At 37.8% G+C, this 20,439-nt stretch overlaps 1 long non-coding RNA gene across 1 annotated transcript; it reads right to left on the bottom strand.

The window, feature by feature from the left end:
* Window positions 1–289: 289 nt before the first annotated feature.
* Window positions 290–18,197, bottom strand: LOC122240192. The gene is made up of 4 exons (XR_006219562.1): window positions 17,923–18,197; window positions 15,821–15,912; window positions 7,475–7,579; window positions 290–323 (listed from the first exon to the last, which is right to left on the bottom strand). It is a non-coding gene; the product is annotated as an uncharacterized LOC122240192 (long non-coding RNA).
* Between the last annotated feature and the right edge of the window lie 2,242 nt (window positions 18,198–20,439).

Raw genomic sequence — 20,439 nt, 5'->3', positions numbered from 1 at the left:
GCTCTAGATACACATTGCAATTAAATTGGTAGGTTTCTTGAGGAAAACTGAAGAGGTTTCTGCCTTATTAATTCTATTTTGTCTGTAAAGTGGGAGTCAAGATCCTTTCTTGAGAGCAATGATGAGTTAGAAGATATGAAGGGAGGGGCGCCTGGGTGGCTCAGTCCGTTAAGCGTCCAACTTCAGCTCAGGTCACGATCTCGCGGTCCGTGAGTTCGAGCCCCGTGTTGGGCTCTGGGCTGATGGCTCAGAGCCTGGAGCCTGCTTCCGATTCTGTGTCTCCCTCTCTCTCTGCCCCTCCCCCATTCATGCTCTGTCTCTCTCTGTCTCAAAAATAAATGTTAAAAAAAAAAAGAAGATATGAAGGGAATAATGAAGGCTTGAAATAGTCACCAAAATGATGGCGAAAGAGCTGAATAAATTCCAGGCAGCAAGGAAGATTAGCATACACTGGAGACCATCAATCCATGAAGGTTCCATACCAAACCAGTTGTGTGGTTCTTCTCCATGGCTGGTACAGTGAAAACAAGGACCAAAGAGTTAAGAGTATCTGTAGATCATGGATCTCTGCCAGAAGGAAGAAGTGGACCCAGGACCAAGCTGATGGCCTGAGAAACAATGAAGGGATTAAGAGACGGGATATTAGGGGATAAGGCAGTAAGAGAACCAAAATGATAGGATGTCCTAGTCATATAAGAACATTTAGGGGTCTAATGTTTAAGTGGGGTCCAATCTAGTTCAAGGATCAGCCATGGAGCAGGTGACTAAGTGGGAGGTGGCAAAAGTTCTTAGAGCCACAGAGGGTAGGAATCCTAAGGCAAACATAATGCTAATAGAATAGATAGATACTGATGTCACACAGAATGACTTCAGGTAAGGAATAATGCAACCATTTGATGAAGTAATATAAAGCCCCACTCTGCCTCAGGTACTGCATTAAGTGATGGGTCAGACCCTACATGAACTAAAAGAGTGTACAATATTGTTGAGAGTAAAAGTGGTAAATAAATATATCCCATTTAATATGTGATAAATAGTAATTGATATGGAATACCCACCTAACTGTAGTGGGAAAAGGAGAAGGTGTAGTCAACAACTTGGCAAGTTCACAGAAGACTTCACCAAGAATGTAATACTTGCCAGAGTTACTAGAAAAAGTTACATTAGGAAGTAAATAGCTGACAATGATAAAGAGGAGTAAAGGGCAGCCAGTCCTAATGACATGCAAGTGAAGAGCTGCAGGCACAAAAAGTTTGCAACACAGAAATGACATCTCCCCTCCATAGCTCTGGCTGCCCTAAGTGCCACCTAAACTATTCAGCACACCACTGCCACACCTACTGGCCTCAAATACTACTTTCAAGACTTCAGTTTCCTTCTTACATCTTTCCATTTCTTACCAGTTCCTTCACCAGTTCCTTTTTAAAGTGAACAGTCTCAATTCTTATATCACACAGGAACAAATGTGAAAAACATTCGTTTTACTTGCCCAACATCCCCATCCCAAAAGTATTTCCCACCACTTACCTATCAAGTACTTCTGCAATGTGTCACCTGCTTCCCGTCTTTCTCATTCATGAACGCTCATGCTCATCCCATGTTCTCCACGTGTGTTCCCTGTCTGTAATATTTCTCCCAGTTTTCCCATCTAAATTAGTTCATTTCTCCTGGCCTCGGTGAAGTTCCATGACTCCCATGATGCCTTTCCTTGACCATCTCTGAATTAGTTTACTATGTATTATAGCCTTTAGAACTGTACTGTCTCCTCATATTCTCTAACAGTTCACATGTGCTAGACCTATCTTTTCAAATAAGGTTCCTGAGGACAGAGACCTTGCTTTATACCCCTAGTGGTTTGTACAGTGTTGAACACACATCAGTACCAAACTAATATGGTAGTAAGTACCTGAGTCAGATCTCATTTTTTAATTCAAGATTTGTTCCTCATACTGAATTCTTTTTATTTGTGAAATGAAGAACCTGTACCCTAATCACTCAGATCCCTTTCACCTGCTGCAATCTGAGTCTAACAAATGCTAATTATTTTATTTGATCAGAAGCTGTGATAGTACACATCAAGAATATCACATGGGTGCCTGGGTAGCTCAGACAGTTAAACGTCTGACTTTGGCTCAGGTCATGATCTCATGGTTCATGAGTTCGAGCCCCATGTTGGGCTCTGTGCTGACAGCTCAGAGCCTGGAGCCTGCTTCAGATTCTGTGTCTCCCTCTCTCTCTGCCCCTTCCCTGCTCATGCTCCATCTCTCTGTCTCTCAAAAATGAATGTTAAAAAAAATTAAAAAAAAAGAATATCACATTGCTTTGATTCTAAGATTCTATCACATAGCATGCACCATATTTAAAAGGAAAGTAAATATATTTCAATGTACACTTTAATTCTAAGAGTCAAGTTTAATAAATAATTATTAAATTCATTCAGCAAATATTTATTGAGTACCCATTACATGCCAGGCATAATTCTAGGCTCTATAGGACTTTGTAGTATATAAAGTAGACAAGGTCTTTGCTCTCTTGGAGCTTATATTCTAGTATAAACAGACACTAAATAAACATATAATATCAGGTATGCTATGTCACTTACATGTCACTCAGTGCTATGGAGAAAAATAAAGCCTAGAAAAAGGATACAGAGACATGGGGTTTGTTATAGATGAGGCAGTCATCTTAATTTTAACATCACACAGTAAAGATATGGGTATTCTTATAGACATGGACACAGGTATGTATAGCTATAAACAGATACAGCTATGGATACATAGATAAGTACAGATGTCAATGTTCTAGACACAGCACTATGTGCCATGTAATGAGCTTAAGTGTATCATGCTCACAAGCTTATTTAATCTTTCCAACAATCCTTTGAAATGCACTCTCCCATTTTACAAATGAAAAAAAAAAAAAAAAACAAACCTCATATTCAGAGAGTAACATGTCCAAAGTCACTCAGAAAGTGTCAGTACTGGAAACCATACTGAATTTGCAACATACTGATTTTCTTGCACAAAAATATTTTAAATTAGAATGGGAAGAAAAACCATCATGTATTCTGATTGCCAGGAAAAGAAATGTATTTTCATTTTAGGGACACCTGGGTGGCTCAGTTGGTTTAGTGTCTCACTCTTGATTTCGGCTCATGTCATGATCTCACAGTTAATGAGTTCAGGCCCCCATTGGGGTCTGCGCTAGGAGGGCGGAGCCTGCTTGAGATCCTCTTTCTCCCTTCTCTCTGCCCCTCCCCAGTTCATGCTCTCTTTCACTCTCTCTCAGAATAAATAAACTTTAAATAATGTATTTTTGTTTTAAATATGTCTTTGGCTTTGTTGGTTAATCATCTGACTTCGGCTCAGGTCATGATCTCACGGTTCGTGTGTTTGAGCCCCACATTAGGGGCTCCACCATCAGTGCAGAGCCCACTTCAGATCTTCTGTCTCCTCTTTCTCTGCTCCTCCCCTGCTTGCACACTGTCTCTCTCAAAAGTAAATAAAATTTTTTTAAATACATAAATATGCCTTAAAAGGTCAGAGGTCTTTTGTGTATTTAAGAATTGTGATGGATTATATCACCATAAAAGCCAATAACAGCTGAATATGAAGAAAACTCCAAGTTACATGGTTATACAAAAAACAAAGTTGTAAAAATGTAATATATAATGCTGCCATTTATACATAAAAGTGGACCATTTTCCTTATTTGTGTATATATGACAATATATCTCCCGAGATTAAAAAAAAAATGTTGGTAACAGTGGTTGCCGTAGACATGAGTAAGGAGACTTCCTTTTTACTGGTATATAACTCTTAAAATTTTTTCATGTGCATGTGTTGCTTATTTACAAATAAAGCTTTAAATTTTTAAATGGGATAATTGATGTCAACAGGACACCCAAAATTGCAGATAGAATAATCTTGTACAAAGAGATCCTTTTCTTAACAAAACATAAAAATGTTCCACAAGAGAGCTTTCATTAATGTGTAGCCACACTGAAAATTGATGTTATGATAAGCTTGGCCTACTGTATGATTGTTGAACCACATTCCTCTATAAGCAAAGAATAAATGAACAATTGGAAAATAGCCAGAAAGTAGAAAGTGACAACATAAACAATCTAAGCACTGTAAAGTTTTTTTTCCATCAGACATCTAAAGAGTGATAAGAGCTCAAAAGGTACTTGTAAGTATTCGAGAATAAAAATTTAGATTATTTTTCAAACCTTTCCTCCTATATAACATTTTCCCTTTCAACTTCCAAATATCCACCAAGATTACAAAGGAACAAGTCTTTCACAAGAAAGTCGTGGGAAATAAAAATGAGAATATCAGGGTTCTCTTTGTATAAAATTACAAGAATGCCAAATGCCAGCATTATCTGGTTACTTAATGTATTTTAAATGTAAAATAAGTTTACACTAATCCTTTGCCCTTTTGAGTCATGAAATATAAGTTTTTAGCTATAACAGGTATAGCAAAACGTTTTACCTAATTCAAATTCATGCCTCTGCATTGAAAAAGGAGGCAGAGTCCAGGGTACCTCAGTATAATCTACTGGGAATTTAGACCTGTAATTAGCTACCTTTGGTATCATCACTTGCTGTTCAATATCACTGCAACTGAGAAAGCATTTATCTGGCAATAAAAAGCTTTTTATATGTTATATGTGTCAGCTTTGTGTAGTTAGTCAGATCTGTAATTAACTCTCCTTTATAAGCTTTGTAGAAGAATGTAGGAGTACGGGTAGTGAAATCATGGCAGGTTGATGCCCTGTGTCATTTTGTGGACTAGTTATGGTGCCAAAAAAAGAAAGGGGCCGAGTCAACACCAATTGGAACACAGCATCACAGAGATCTTTAATTTCTAGGATTATTTAGAAATAGATAATGATGGTATGACATACATTGACCCTGAATCTCTAGAATTGTGGGCACTTTGCTTCAAAATTTTATTCGCAGTGGTGAGGTTGCCACTCAAGTTTTCTTCCTTCCTGACAGGGCAGGTGGATCACTGAGATGGCTGCCTACACTGAAAAAACAGTGTACATGTTTAAAGCAGAAATTTCATCAGCATAAAACTAACTGGGCAGAAATGAGGCTCTTTTGACCTTACCATCATTAGCATCTTGTAACCAAACAACTCAGATACCTTTGAATCCTTTGCTGGGTTCCATGAATTATTAAGTGGAGAGTCTGATGGCTTGCCCAATTAATGATATACATTTTATTTCCAGGAAGGATTCATTCATCTCTAATAAGTGTTTACCATGTTGTGAGATTAAAAAAAATAATAAAACATTTGGAATTTGGGTCAAGAAAACCTAAAGGATTTATGTGACTCATTAATAAGTAGAGTAAAATAACCTTCATCTTGAATGTAAAAAAATAAATACAGCAAATTTTCCATTAGAGTCGTTTCAAAATGGAGAAGAAACATAATGGAAAAGATTCCCTTTGACAAAATATAAACGTTGAGATGGGAATAACAATTACAAAAATTACCTATATAACTAGATATATAAAGGGTCCATGACAAGAGAGTGTATCAGTCATATATGTGAACCATATACTGGAGACAAGAAATCCTCTCATCTGAAAAAAGTGCCAGAAACCATCCAATGTCTACAAGTGGACCTGGTGTCTCACCTTCTGTGCATGCAACCAGATTTTTCGAACCCGTTTCCTTTAAAGCCTTGCACACATATACATGAGTGATTAAGTAATCATTTTTTCCCATCCATTCTGATGTAGCAAGACAACATTCAGGCTCCTTTACACAAAGAAGGCTTGTGCCAGGAGAAGTAAAGATATATACAAAGAAGGGAAAACAATTTTGCTCAAATCACTAGCCTTCCTGTGTTGCTCCATCATCCCTGACTGAATAGACGTACCAGACATAAGACAAGATAATGGGAAGAACATAAAAGAGATAATAATATTCTTTCCTTCTGAAGAATCTTCCTACTGAAGAAGGAACATACATTTGTTCAGAGCAGATAAGAGCATACTCAAAGACAGTATTTGATCAGCTTCCCAATGGGAAAAACTATGCAGTTACAGGCAATTAAAAGGATGAGAAGGTAGGAAAATTTGCCTTAACTCAAAGCAACAGTTTAAATATTATGTATAGGTAAAAGCAAGCAAGGGATATCCAGGAAACAATGAAGCCATGTCACAAATAGGTAGAGAAGGGAAAGGGGTCAATTTAGAAGAATAAGACATACGAAATAGAGACTCTAGATATGTTCCTTTTGACATTAAATACTCTCTTGACATTAAATACTTGGAAGGTTTGAGCAAGGTAATAACCAAGTGAAAATAACTTATGTACAAGTATAGAGCTTAGCTATATAAAAAGTCCCTAAAATTTTTGTGTTTTTTTTTTAATTTATTTATTCTTTTTAAGTAGGCTCCAGGCTCAATGTGGGGCTCCAATTCAAGATTCTGAGATCAAGAGTCGCATGGTCCTCCAAATGAGCTAGCCTGATGTCCCTGAAATTTTTAATTTGTTATAAAAGCATATTACTTAACCAAAAGTTGCATCCTCATCTGGACATGGCTGAGAACATTCGAAGTAAGTAACAGGAGCCTTTAAATATCCAGGGGGTACAAATCACAAACCAATATACTAAGGTTACCCCATTCACCATTGGAAAACTGACTTTCACACAGAGCTTGTTCACTCTTATTTTAGAAATGATCTAACTCCCCTCTCCATTGCAGATTAGAAGCAAGAAATTAAAAGGGGTAGCTTCTAGATTCGGGCGTTCTCACAGTTGTAATAATTGATGGTTGGCAGTGAGACAATGAAGGAAGCAGAAAAAGTATTAAAAATAGTTATTAATTGAGAGATGTGGGTATTTACTTGAAACTGAGGTCAATTACCTCAGTAAAACAAAAATCTTCATTAAATCATTTGAATGCTTTATTTTCATTCTCTAATAATTTTGTTCCTATAACAGCATGAAGCAGTTCAAGCCAACCAATAATGATCTAAAAATGTACCAAAAAGCCAACCTTTCTCTGACTTTCTGACCAATTTTAAATGTTATATCCTTTTATTTAGTTTCCCATTATAACATGTGACTGCACTCACACTAGACATTTACAATATTTGCTCAAAGAGAGCTGAAAGAAGGCTACTGTCCAACTGCAATAGCTTCCTTGTAATGCTGTAATCACGTTTTTGCAAGGAAATAACAAATTTTTAAATAACAGTGTTTAAAGGCATACATGGTCTAAGAAAATGTCTCTTTTTTACCAGGCAGAGTTCTTGCCAACACAGTTCTCTTCTCATTGATTTCATATCATACAAACTGGTGTAAGTGAACATATAAAAATGGAAATTGCTTCAAGGCTGAATGCAACCCTGATAAAGCAGTCATACTTTGTTGCATTTCTATATTAACCATTAACCCACAAGAAACTGAAAACATGCTAAAGTGTAGCCCAGGGTCTCTCTTTGTACCTTGGGCTGCCAGACTCCTGTCCAAACGTGTCAGGAAACACAGATGAGGATGGAATCATCGTGTACAAATCCAGAGTTCCTTTCTGGCACCACATGTTGTAATGCCTAAAAACAAGGGGGGAATAATAATCATAGCAATGTATTTTGACTACTTATTATGCCCAGGTACTGTTCTAAGCTTGTTCCTTAAATTAACCCATTTAATTTTTTTTAAAAAGCACTATTAGACAGGATTATTAGATCTAAGTACAAGGCAAATGTGGCTGAGAGATTAAGTAACTTGACCATGATCACAAAGCTGGAAAGCAGAGCCGAAATTCCAAAGCATGTCTATCACATGGAAACTCTTAGGTACCTCAACTGAAATTTCCTCTTCTACTGATTAATTACTGTACCTTTCAACCAAATACTAAGATTTGTTTTATGATTATAGCATTGACAAGATGATACAGCACCAATATTTCCCTAATTATTGCTATCTGTCACTCCAGTTTTACAAATAGGGTAAAGGACAGCAAAGCAGAATTCTAAAACACAACACCAGCAACCTAGAGTACACTTTTTGCTCTACAGGAAAATGTCAACAACTCACTTTGTGGCCCCCTCCTCAATATTAACAGAAGTCTTCACTGTAACTGTTTGCATCCTTGTTAAGGCAAATATAGGCATATCATGCTCTTGAGATTTGGTGTATGGTTTCACCATTGCGTTATTCAGGATTCTTTCAATTGCAAAAGGCAAAAACCAACTCAACTAACCTAAGCTACCATAATATTAAGGGTTCACTACTGGCTTCACATGAAGCTAGATCTAGGTACTCAAGCGGTGTAGTTTGTATATCCTCCATCCACCCCCCAGCTTGGCCTACCCCATGCTGCCTTCATTTTCAGGCTGGCCTCAAGTAGTGGCAAAATGGCCGTAAGAAGGTATAGGCTTAGCAACCCCAAAAAACAGAAGAGAGTTTCTCTTTACCACTGGTTCCATCAGAAAGTCTCAAACTGATATTTACAACGGTGACTGGCCTGCCTGTATCACATAAACTGCCTCTGAACTAGTCTCTAGGCCATGGCATGTACTGCTCTCAACTTCCATGCACCAACCACTGGCTCTAGAGGCAGGTTCAACTCCAGCTGAACCAAAGGCCTCAACTGAATCAATGAAAGAGGGTAGTTCCCTATAGGAGAATATTTTTACCCCGATATAGGGAAACAGATGCTGAGTACAGATAAGCCACAAATGTCCATTATTTCTTTCCTGGCATGCCAGAATAAGTTGCCATCTTGTCATCACTTTAAGCAGATTTTGAGTTCAAAATGACTTCCTTATAATGGACTAACCTGTACTGAATCAAACAAGAGCAAGCTGAAGAACATTAACAAGGTTTCACTGAATCATATCAATGCAGATGTGTAGACATAGCAGTAGCAGCAGAAAACTTAGGCAACTATAGCAGTCATAGGTGGTGGGGCTAATTTGGGCAAAGGCAACCTTTAGCAGAGAGGGCAAAGAGGCACTGCTAGTAAAGTACTTTGCCACATCACAGTCAACAGGTCAAACTCACATGATAATGTTTACTGTGAAAGTAAATGCAAATAATATATGCATCAGACTTTGTAGTTTTGCAAATAGGCAGAGAACAATGTTGTCAGCAGTAATATCTTTAATGCCGAGAATGCTATTTGGAAATAAAATAAGAAAGAACTTCAATATTCTCCTGCACACAAAAGTTACCCTAATTTAATCCAATTTGTCATGCTACACAGGTTTCCATTCATTGCTGTTACCCAATTTAAATAGTTCTCTTCTTATAAATATATTGTGTTAAGAAGTTTCATTTGGAAGAAGGAGAAGAAGGAGAAGAGGAAGAAGCAGAAGAACTTGTTTCATTTGTAAGTCAGTGTTTTTAAAATTTGAGTCCATTTTCCCATTGAAAATGTATAAGAAATGGAGACTGGGTTCCAAGGCTAGACCATTAGTATCAATCAAGTAATCTGTATGTGCTTAATATAGAGCCTAACACACTGCAAACACTTCACAGATTATAGATGTTATTATTTGTTATAATATGGTAAGCATGAACAAAACAATCAAAATGGTTTTTTTAAATACTAAGAGTTAAGCTAATGAGTATTTACAAAAATGACAGGAACACTCAGTTACTATGAAAAAACAAGCCATTTGTTTTAATTCCCAATTCCATTTCATATAAGAAGGTATTTAGGGGTGCCTGGGTGGCTCAGTCAGTTAAGCATTCAACTCTTGATTTCAGCTCAGATCATGATCTCAAGGTTCATGGGATCAAGCCCCTCTCTGAGCTAACTGTGCAAAGCCTGCTTGGGATTCTCAATCTCTCTGTCTCTCTCTCAAAATAAATAAATAAACATTTTTTTAAAAAGATGGTATTTAATATATTTCAGCTTAATGAATGTTTATTATTGCAAAAAAAAAGAAGTAGGGAATTATCTTAATATGTTTCAGAACAGAATACTATTTAAATTATGATATAATTAAATTTTGGGATTCTATGTAGCTGCAAAACTGAATTAAATATTTTGAGTACAACTAGATCCATACAGCTGGGAATATTTAATGAATTGCTTTTTATTTACCAAGAACTTTTCATAATTTCTCCTTCCACATGCTTACATCCGATGAAATTCCATTTATAAATTGAGGACACGGTATATTGCTATTACCAAAAAAAGAACTGTAATAGGGACACAGCCATAATTGAATTTACATCTTAATTATTTACACTCTTCTCTTTGCAGCCTGAATATTCTATGCCTCAGAGCTGTTTTGCAGACAAAATATCATCCAGGATTAGTAATGCAGATACTCTTTTGACATAAGTGACAAGTTCTTTTGGGTAACTCACATAATGTCTCAGTAAAATTTACTTCATTTAAGAATTAATTCCACAGATCTATTATGGAATAATCTGATGCTAATTTTGACATTTTTTAAATTACTTAAATGCTAAAGATACCTAACTGCTATCATTTATCTGACCATTTTTGTTTTAGGACGATTTGGGAGAGAATTTTTTCAATCAGAAGTCCTTAAGAAAAAAAATAAATGTAGATAATCATGGGTGCCTAAAAAAATTTAATGAGTTAGTGTCAATAAGACTGCCTCACTAGGGTTTAGACTTCTACTTTCCAAGTATCTGGCTTACTGCTACCTATAAAAGAGATAAAATAGAGATACCAGATTGATTGAACTTTGCTTCATTTTTTTTCATTCACTCAGTAACTAGTTCTGGAGCACCTATTATGTGTCAGGCATATTTCTAGGTTCTAAAAGGAGACAGGAGTAAATAAGACGAAGTTCCAATCCTCCAAGGAACTTAATTCTGCTTGAGAAAGAAAAAAAAACAAATTACTAGGTAGTATTATTCCTCCAATGAAGAAAAATAAAGAGGATAAGGACAAGGTTGGGGAGAGAAGGATAGTGATCAGGGAAGTCCTTTCTGAAGAACTGACACTTGAAACTCAAATAAGAAAGTAAGCCATGCAAAAATTAGAGTGCAAAGGCCCTGAGATGCACAAATCTCACTGTGTTACAGAACAGCAAGACCATGGTAGCTAGAACAAAGTGAAAAGGTCAGAGGGAAAATGATAAAAGATGAAGTCACAGAAGTGGGAAGAGCCAGACCCTACAGAGCATGCAGGTCACGGTAAGGAGTTTGCGTTTACTTTAATTGCAATGGGAAGCCATAGGATAGTTGGGAATAAGACAGTGACAGGACAGGAAGTCCGGAAAAGAGGCTTTAAGGAGGCAAGGAGACCATTTCAATCTGGGCAAGGTATGACACTATTGCACTATTAAAATATTGACTCTATACTGCCTAATATCCAAGATGAAACTAAAATTGTTTCTGTGCAAGTGCCATGTTGGGAACAGAAAAATCAGCCATTTAGCTGAAGCAGAAAAGATGCAGCTAGAATAAAATACCTGTTTCTATAATGACTGTAGAGAAACTGCTCACCTGAAGGCTTACCTGAAGTACCAATTTACAGAGGTTCTTTGTGGATGGATGCTAAATTAGAGAAGAGTGTAAAAGGTCACAATATTCTGAAGTACATATAACACGTTATCTCCCACCCCCTCCTCCTGTGACAACCTGGCTTCTGGGTGTTGTTATGAATAGAAAAGCATGATGGGCACTACAGGCAATAAACAGCTTCTTCCAAAGTAAAATGCTGCCATCTTGAGGTTTCCAGAGAACAAAAATAATGTGAAAAACCAAACAAAAAAACCCTGTGTCTATTTGTTGTTTCTATATGCAAGGTATTCGATTTGGGGGAAAAAAATCATGAAGGCCATTAATTTAAAAGAATCAAGAAGTCATCTAACCAGTCTCATGCTCTTGCTTTGCTTGATTCAACCTGTGCTCTATAGTGGGCCTTAAATTCATTGTAGGTAGAGGGTATGTTTGGATTTTTTTCTCCTCTGTAGCAGCTAACACTAGCCCTAGTACCTTTTCAAATGATAAATCTTCTGCATCCCTTTCATGATCTGGACCTATTCAGGTTTTTTATTTATTCAATTTTGGTAATTTATATTCTTCTACAAAAACATCAATTTCCCAGATTTTTAAATTGTCATAGAGTTGTACATAATATTCTTCCATAAAAGTTTGAGTCTCTCGTCTACCCATGGTTATGTATTATTTTTAATCATTACTGTTACATCCTTTTTACTTTCTCATTTATTGTAGAATTTTGAGCAGAAAAAAATGACAAACTTGGGACCATTTAGGAAATAGCTATCTCATCTCTAATTAGTAATAACTGGAATCTGAACCAAAGAAAACCAGATTTAAAGGATCCTGCAAAACAAATCAGCAGGAAATGGTGACTACTGATATCTGTTTATAAGAGAAAGGAAAAGGTTAACATGATGTTGCAGTTTCTAGCCTAGGATGATAACCAAAGGGAGAGAATAATGATTTCCCCTGAGGACATCTGAATTTCAGGTGATGGAAGGATAGCCTTGTGAAAAAGTCCAATCAGTTTGGAGCTGTAAATACAAATCAAAGCTAGGGATTATAGCTGAAGCTGTGACAATGCATAGATCAGATGGAAAAAATTATACAGGGAGAGAAAAAAGTGAGTGTATTAAAATGTCAATAATTAAGAGTTTTTTCTAAAGACTTACACTTTTGGGCAGCTGAATAAAATCAGAGAGCATATTAGAGAAGCCCAAAAGGTCAAGAATTTTAAGGAAGAGGTTTAAAAAAAGCACAGCACAAAAGATGCAACAGACTAAAATGATGAAGATTTGACTACACAGAAAGAAAAACTTTAATGTGGAACAAAGTACCATCAATAACCAAATTAAAATTTTGTTTTTATATATAAAAAAAAACTATTTCTAACATGCCTGACCAGTCATAGGACTAATTTCCCTAATACATGAGCACTTAAAAATCAATACGAAAGCCATAAAAGAATAAACTGATAAACTGAACTTTAACAAAAACTAAAACATTTGCTCTGTGAAAGGCTCTATTAAGAAGATGAGGGGGCACCACCGGCGACTAAGTGTCCAACTCTTAATATCCCTTCAGGTATTGATCTCAAGTTCACAGGATCAAGCCCCACTTGGGGCTCTGTGGTGTCAGCGAGGAGACTACTTGGGATTCTCTCTCGCCCTCTCTCTTTGCCCCTCTACTGCTTTCCTTCTCTCTCTGTCCACATGCAAGTGCAGACGCGCACACTCCCTCTCAAAATACATAAATAAACTTTTTTTTTTTTTTTAAAGGTGAGAGGCACCTAGGTGGCTCAGTCAGCTAAGCACCTGACTCTTGATTTCAGCTCAGGTCATGATCTCACAATTGTGAGATTGAGCCCCACGTTGGGCTTTGTGCTGACAGTGCAGAGCCTGCTTGAGATTCTCTCTCCTGCTCTCTCTGCCCCTCCCCCACTTGCTCACGTGCTCCCCCACAAGATAAATAAATGAACAAACAAAACAAAAAAAGAAGATGAAAAAACAAGCTGCAGACAAGAGAAAAATAGTTGCAAACAACCTACCTGACAGGGAATTTCATCTGGAATTTATAAAGAATTCTCAGATCTCAATAGCAAAAACAAATAAACAACTCAATAAGAAAGAACAACTCTAAAAGACATGGGTAAACAGATATTTTACCCAAGATGAGTTATGAATGGTAACTAAGAAAGATGAAAAGATGTTCAGCATTATTAACTGTTAGGGAAATGCAAATTAAAACGACAATGAGGTATCATTATACACCTACCAGAATGTCTAAAATAAAAATTACTGATAACACCAAATACTGGCAAGTAAGCAGAGAAACTACATTAGTCATACTTTACTGGTGAGATGTAAAATGGTACAGCCACTCTGAAAAATAACTTGGCAGTTTCTTATAAAACTAAATATGCATCTGCTATACTACTACCCAGTAGTCACACTCGTAGAAAATTATCCCAGAGAAATGAAAACTTACATTCACACAAACACCTGTGCATGAATGTTCATATCAACTTCATTCACAACTGTCAACAATGGAAACAACCCAAATGTCCTTCAGTGGATGGATGGTTACACAAACCTTGGTATATCCATATAATGGAATGCTAGTCAGCAGTAAAAAGGATAAACTATTGATGCAAACAACTTGGATGGATCTCAGGGTCATTATGCTTAGTAAAAATGCCAATCTCAAATGGTTACATACTGTACGTTTGTGCTTGTATGCATTCTTAAAATGACGAAACTATAGAGATGGAGAACAGATCAGTGGTTGCTAGGGGACAAGGATGAGTGTGGGAACAACTACAAATTGGAAAGTCCTTTTCAGAGATAAGAGTTCTATCTTGATTATGGTTGTGGTTACACAAATCTACATATGAGATAAAACCGCATAATACTTTACATGCACAGAGGAATAAAAATGGAATAAAGTCTGTAATCAAGTTAACAATTTTGTGCCATTATCAGTTTCCTGGTTTTCATATTGCACTACAGCTATATAAAATGTGATCAATGGGATAAATTGGGTGAAGGGTTCACAGGGCTTTGTGTGCTGTTTTAGCAATTTTGTAGGAGTCTATAATTGTTTTAAAACAAAGATTTTTTTAAGTTATGAGGAAATATGTTATTGCCTAGAATGAAGGACTTCGAAATATGGAAAAATTGCTTTTAACCTTAGTTAGATGGTATATGCAATTGTTTTTGCAATGTTTCATTATTTAATATGTGAAAATAAATTAAAAGAGGAAAAATATCACTATGAAAGTGACACATCAATAGGAAAATAAGCGAAGAACTAGAACAGACCTTTCAGCAAAAGACATACAAAATGGTCAAAAAAACATGTGAAAAATGATCAAGCCCATTCCTTATCAAAGAAATACTAGTTAAAATCAGACATCATTTTTGCCTTTCACATTAGCAAAAATTTTAAAGGCATCTGTGTGACTATAGGGAAATAGGGATCTACGTCCTTGGAACATTTTTGGAAGGCAATCTGGAAATATTTACTAAATTTTTAAGAGTTTTTTTTTTAACCTAATAAACTTTTTAAAAGTTTATTTATTTACTTAGAGAGAGAGAGCATGCACAAGTGGTGGAGGGACAGAGAGGGAGACAGAATCCCAAGCAGACTCCCCACTGTCAGCACAGAGCCCAACACAGGACTAGAGATCCTACCAGCCGTGAGATCATGACTTGAGCTCAAACTGAGAGTCTGTATGCTTACCCAACTGAGTCATCCAGACAGCCCTGTGGTCATTTTTTTGTAATGCTACTATTCTTCTCAAGAATTTATCTAACAGGGGTGCCTGGGTGGCTCAGTTGGTTAAGCATCCAACTCTTGATTTCGGCTCAGGTCATGATCTCAGAATTGTGAGATCCAGTGCTGCCTCTGGCTTGGTACTGGGTATGGAGGCAACTTAAAAATCTCCCTCTTCCTCTGCCCCTCTCCCACTCATGTACACCACACAGGCATGCTCTCTCTCTCAAAAAAAAAAAAAAAAAAAAAAAAAAAAGAATTTACCTAATAGAAACAGAGACTGTTCAAAGATCTATGTACACGGATGATCATTGTAATGTTTATCACAGAAGATTTTTACAAACATTTACAAACATAAATATCCAACAATAAGGGATTGTTTGAAAGTTAAGATATGGCCATACAATGAAATATAATAGGGCATTCAATTAATGCTATTTACCAATAACCTATTATTTGTTCTAGTTGCTTTATAGTTATTAACTCAGATAACTATCACAGCATCCCTATAAGGTAGATACTATCATATCTCCATTTTTCAGGTGGAAAAAAATGAACTATAAACAGTTGAAATAACTCACCCAAGATACTCAGCTGGATGTAAGTAGTCCCGGCGTTACACAGTAATGTAGGACCATACAATGACCATGCATACTGAATACGGTGAGGTGAGCTTGATAATCAATAAGAAAATAATTGATATAAAGTTTTTTAATCAAAATATTAAAAATACTCATGCTGTCTATTATAAATGCACAGAAAATAATACAAATAATACTTAATACACTCCAATTTATTTTTTAATTTTTTAATGTTTATTTATATTTGAGAGAGAGAGAGAGACAGCACGAGAGGGGGCGGGGTGGAGAGAAGGAGACAGAATCCACAGCAGGCTCCAGGCTCTAAACTGTCAGCACAGAGCCCAACTCCGGGCTCAAACTCATGAACTGTGAGATCATGACCTGAGTGGAAGTCAGACGCTTAACCGACTGAGCCACCCAGGCATCCGTGTAACGTCATTTTTTAAGTTTGGATAACTTTCCAATATTTTATCCTTAATGCTTTCAATATTGTGAAATATTTCTCATGGTTTCTGTGCTGTGAAGTTTTTGTAAGTGTCACTTCTTCTGGGATATCTTCCTCCCTTCCTTCACAAGCACTTTCTTCATTTATGTCAATGCACCCTCACTGAGTTCCTTGGCTACATATCTAGGGTCTCTCACATAGCAGCAATGTTAACATTCCCCTGGTCAGTCATTCCTTCTAGAAATTCTACTCGAATTTCACTTTCAGCACTATTACTTTTTGTTTCTTTGCTGCCCTTTCATCTTTTTTAGCCAATTCTTTCTTTTTCGTACCCATTTTTCCAAAATGTCACATAGGTTTATCAATGGAAAACATGGAAGCAACATAACTATGTGTTTTATTGGGCACCTGGGTGGCTCAGTTTGTTAAGCATCCCACTTCAGTTCAGGTCATGATCTCATGGTTCATGAGTTCACGCCGCGTGTCGGGCTCTGTGCTGACAGCTCAGAGCCTGGAGCCTGCTTCTCTCTCTATTCCTGTGTCTCTATTCCTCCCCTGCTCATACTCTCTCTTTCTCTCTCTCAAAAATAAATAAATATTAAAAAACAATATGTGCTTTATTATCTGTGTGTGAATTGGTAACAGATGTACAATGACCAATCATCAACAGATTTTGAAAGAAGTGATGTGATTGGTGACTGATCATAATATATATCTATTTTTACATACAGATGTGTGGTTTGAAGAGCTAGCAGCAACATTTTGTTCTTTATGCAATTATTCGCATGGTAAGTGAAATATGAATTGTGTTGTTGAGTCTGGTATTTTTTTAACAAAACCATAGCAACTGAAATTCACGCAAAGAAAGAATTGACTGCAATAGCTTAGCCAGAATTTGAAGACTAGCAGTATGACACCAGAACATTTTCTCTTAACCACTAGGCAATAATACCTCTTAGAAAAGAAATGGTAGGTATATTAAAACTTTGAAATATGTCATTACAGTAGAAAAGAATTGCTAACATATAATATGATCTGATATTTGAAAAAATAAGTTGCAAAAAATAGTCATTTGTGTGTGTATTAACATATTTAAAAAATCTGTAGAAATATTTACCAAACTGTTGATAGCAGTAATTATCTCAAGGTTGGGGTGCAGAGTCTGAGAACTTTATCTTTTATATTATATATTCTCTCTACACAGAGCCAGCATGAAATATGAAGACAATGAAAGGGAGAAGGACAAAAGAGGAGGAAGTGATGGAGGAGGAGACTGCTGTCAATATTGGGGACTGCGCAATGCAAGTAAGACAAGGCTTGTGACACTGAGAAATTGCCCTCATTAATCCTCTCGTCTCTCCTCTTTCAGTCCCTCTCCTGTCTAATATGCTCAGGTATCTCTCATCTTCGTTAAAAATTAAAAAATTCCTTCACCCTGTGGATTCCTCGAGTTCCCATTCTTGTTTTTGTTTGTTTCTATTCTTTTCATGGCCCACGTCTCAGATGCACACACTTTTTCTTCCCTATTTCCTCTTGCCCAGCGCTTCCCATCATGTCATAACCCCGTTCCCAAAACAATATCAATGTTGAAATTGTTCTCTCAAAGGTCAGCAAGGGGAGCAAAACAACCTCCTTCCCACTGCCACCCCCACCAAACCTGGTGCAGACATGGCCCGAGCAACCTTCGGGAACACGGAGCTAAGTACGCTGCGCTCTGCGAGCTGTTCTGGTGAGACCAACCCTCCAAGCAGAGGCCGCCAGTCACTGGGGAACAAGCAAGTCCCCGTCTCTACACCGGAAACAGGAACTCTGAAGGGGACAGAGAGGAGCGGTTGCGCAAACTGAGGAGTCGGGTCTACGCAGAGGACTTAGGCGTTGCTGCAGGACCCGGATGCTGTAAACGGCTGGTGTGCGTGCAGGAGCGAGATGGCCCACTGCAGGCTAAAAAGGGGGATACCCCCCCCCCCTTCTGTCCTCCACCACAGTCAATGCAGGATGGGATGTGATTTTATAAAGAAGTAAGCAATGTTTCCTTAGAAAATGACGCCTTTATTACCAAACTCAGTGGACTGTTCTTACCCTCTTTTACAACATACAGTATTAACACGAGGTAATCACAATACCTGTGTAATGCCCCAGAATTTACACAGGTGAGAACCTGCCTCACCTTCCCCTCTGATGGAAGGAATAAAGGAAAAACCTTGTATCCGAAAACCCCTTTGCTCTGGCTTCACGTGCTTTTCTGCCTCATCCAAAGCAGCCCAGAGTGGCAGCCTCATGGGGCTGTGGCCAGCAGAAAGGGAGAGAGAAAGTCCTAGTAGCTGCAGCCACGGATTCGCCCCTCTTCCACACCAGTCGTCTGTCCTTTGATCAGGGGTGGGCATGAGGCCCTCCTGGCTGTGCAGGATGGAAAAGGATGGATCCAGAGAAGGGGCTTAGATCTCAGCAAAGGCCATTTACCACAGAGCCAAGGATTCAGGCCGTGATCTTGGGGAGGCCAGGTACCCCAAACCTAACCCAAAGTCCTGTGGTGCCTGGTCCCAAAGCAATAAATCCCATGCTGCTCTGCGGACCCCCTTCCTTCTCAGTGGACATAGAGCACATTCCAGAACCAGGAGTGGTGTCACAGCCAAATATATTTGGACCTTGTGGGGATGGGGGGACAACTCTGGAAGAGAATTAAGTGTCACTAGGACCCTGGGATGTTAGTGAGAGAAGAAAGAGCTTCATGGGAATGGGATTTTCCCCTATCTCTTTACATACCTGGCTCTTTTCTCTCAGGCCTCAGCTCATAAGTCACCTCCTCACTGAAGCCCTCCAAGCGCACCCAGACAAGGCCCACTCTCCTCTAACTCCTCAAAAGTCCTGGTTGTTACCTTCTTTAGGTTCTGACAATAATAAGAATAAAATTTATTTCACTTTTTTACTGCCCTCTCTTCCAAGTGATAAGTTCCACAAGAAGGGATCATGTCTGCCTTTTTCCCTGTCTTAGTTTGGTTTACCCTCAAAATTGAAAAATATTTAGTGATGGGGAGGTAAGCCCAGGCAACACTGGAAGGGAGGGAACAGGGAAGAGAGACAGGGAAGGGAGGAAAACCAATAAAGAAAGCCTCAATGAGCAGGTCAACACTGGGAAGCAAAATGGGCCTCAGTCCTCCAACTGTAAGGAGACTGGGGCATTTACCAAACATCTGCTGGGACCCACTGGTGAAGGAGCCTGTCAGAGGTGTTATCACATCTCTGAACACATGCACAGGCCTGGCAAACACACTTAGCAAAGAAACTTAAGCAGCTATCAGCCTCTGTAGGAACTTGTGTGCCAGCAGCCTCCAGAGAACACTGGGCAGACGCGGGCCAGGCAAGAACAGCGTAGACTAGGCCTGTTCCCAGATAGCCTCAGTTCCCAGATCAGGCTCTGGCACCTGGTGTGTGCTCCATAAATTACAGCTGAATAAACAGAAGATTGATACATGAATGAATAAAAATGAGGATGAATGGGATTCCGGTAATGATAATGTCAGGACTGTTTATTATTTTTTTTCTTTCTTGGTGTTGGCCTTAATTTTGACCCAATTCCTAGATCTTTACATTCTCCTTCTGCCAGGTTGAGAAAGATTTATCAGATTTCTCCTGCCATGTGCATTTTCCTTCTCTTCCTCCTCGCCTTCCTGGTCAGTGATTCATACACCTTCCTCAGAGGTGTTTTCTTATGCTCATTCCACTGTCAGAAAAAAAGCACTTTATGATTGACTTCATTCCTGCTCACTTTTCAATGAGAAAAATATTACTAGGTTTCTTGGAAATAAATATAACATTACTTTATTGATCCAGCTTTCCTGGTATGTAAGCTATTGCCTATAAATTAGTTGGCCTACTTTTAGAAGTTGCATTAATTCTTTTGGGCCAATTGGGTACACTTTAGTGCACAAACAGCAAGAAAAGTTAAATTTACAACATTGCACACTGCAACTATTAATCTAGATCAACACATACTAGGGACCACTTTTTCCTTTCCCTCTTTTTATATCGTTTTCGTCTGCACTATGAATAGGACATCTTGTCCTGGGCAAAAAAATATTATATCTTCAGGTTTTCAAATAGTTGATTAAAATCTTTTAATTTGACTTAAATCTTTATATTTAAATCAAGATAAAATAAATCTTGATATTTAAAT

This window comes from Panthera tigris, chromosome A1 (genome assembly GCF_018350195.1).
Source record: "Panthera tigris isolate Pti1 chromosome A1, P.tigris_Pti1_mat1.1, whole genome shotgun sequence".
NCBI lineage: Eukaryota > Metazoa > Chordata > Mammalia > Carnivora > Felidae > Panthera > Panthera tigris.
This window is presented reverse-complemented; position numbering and strand designations above follow the sequence as displayed.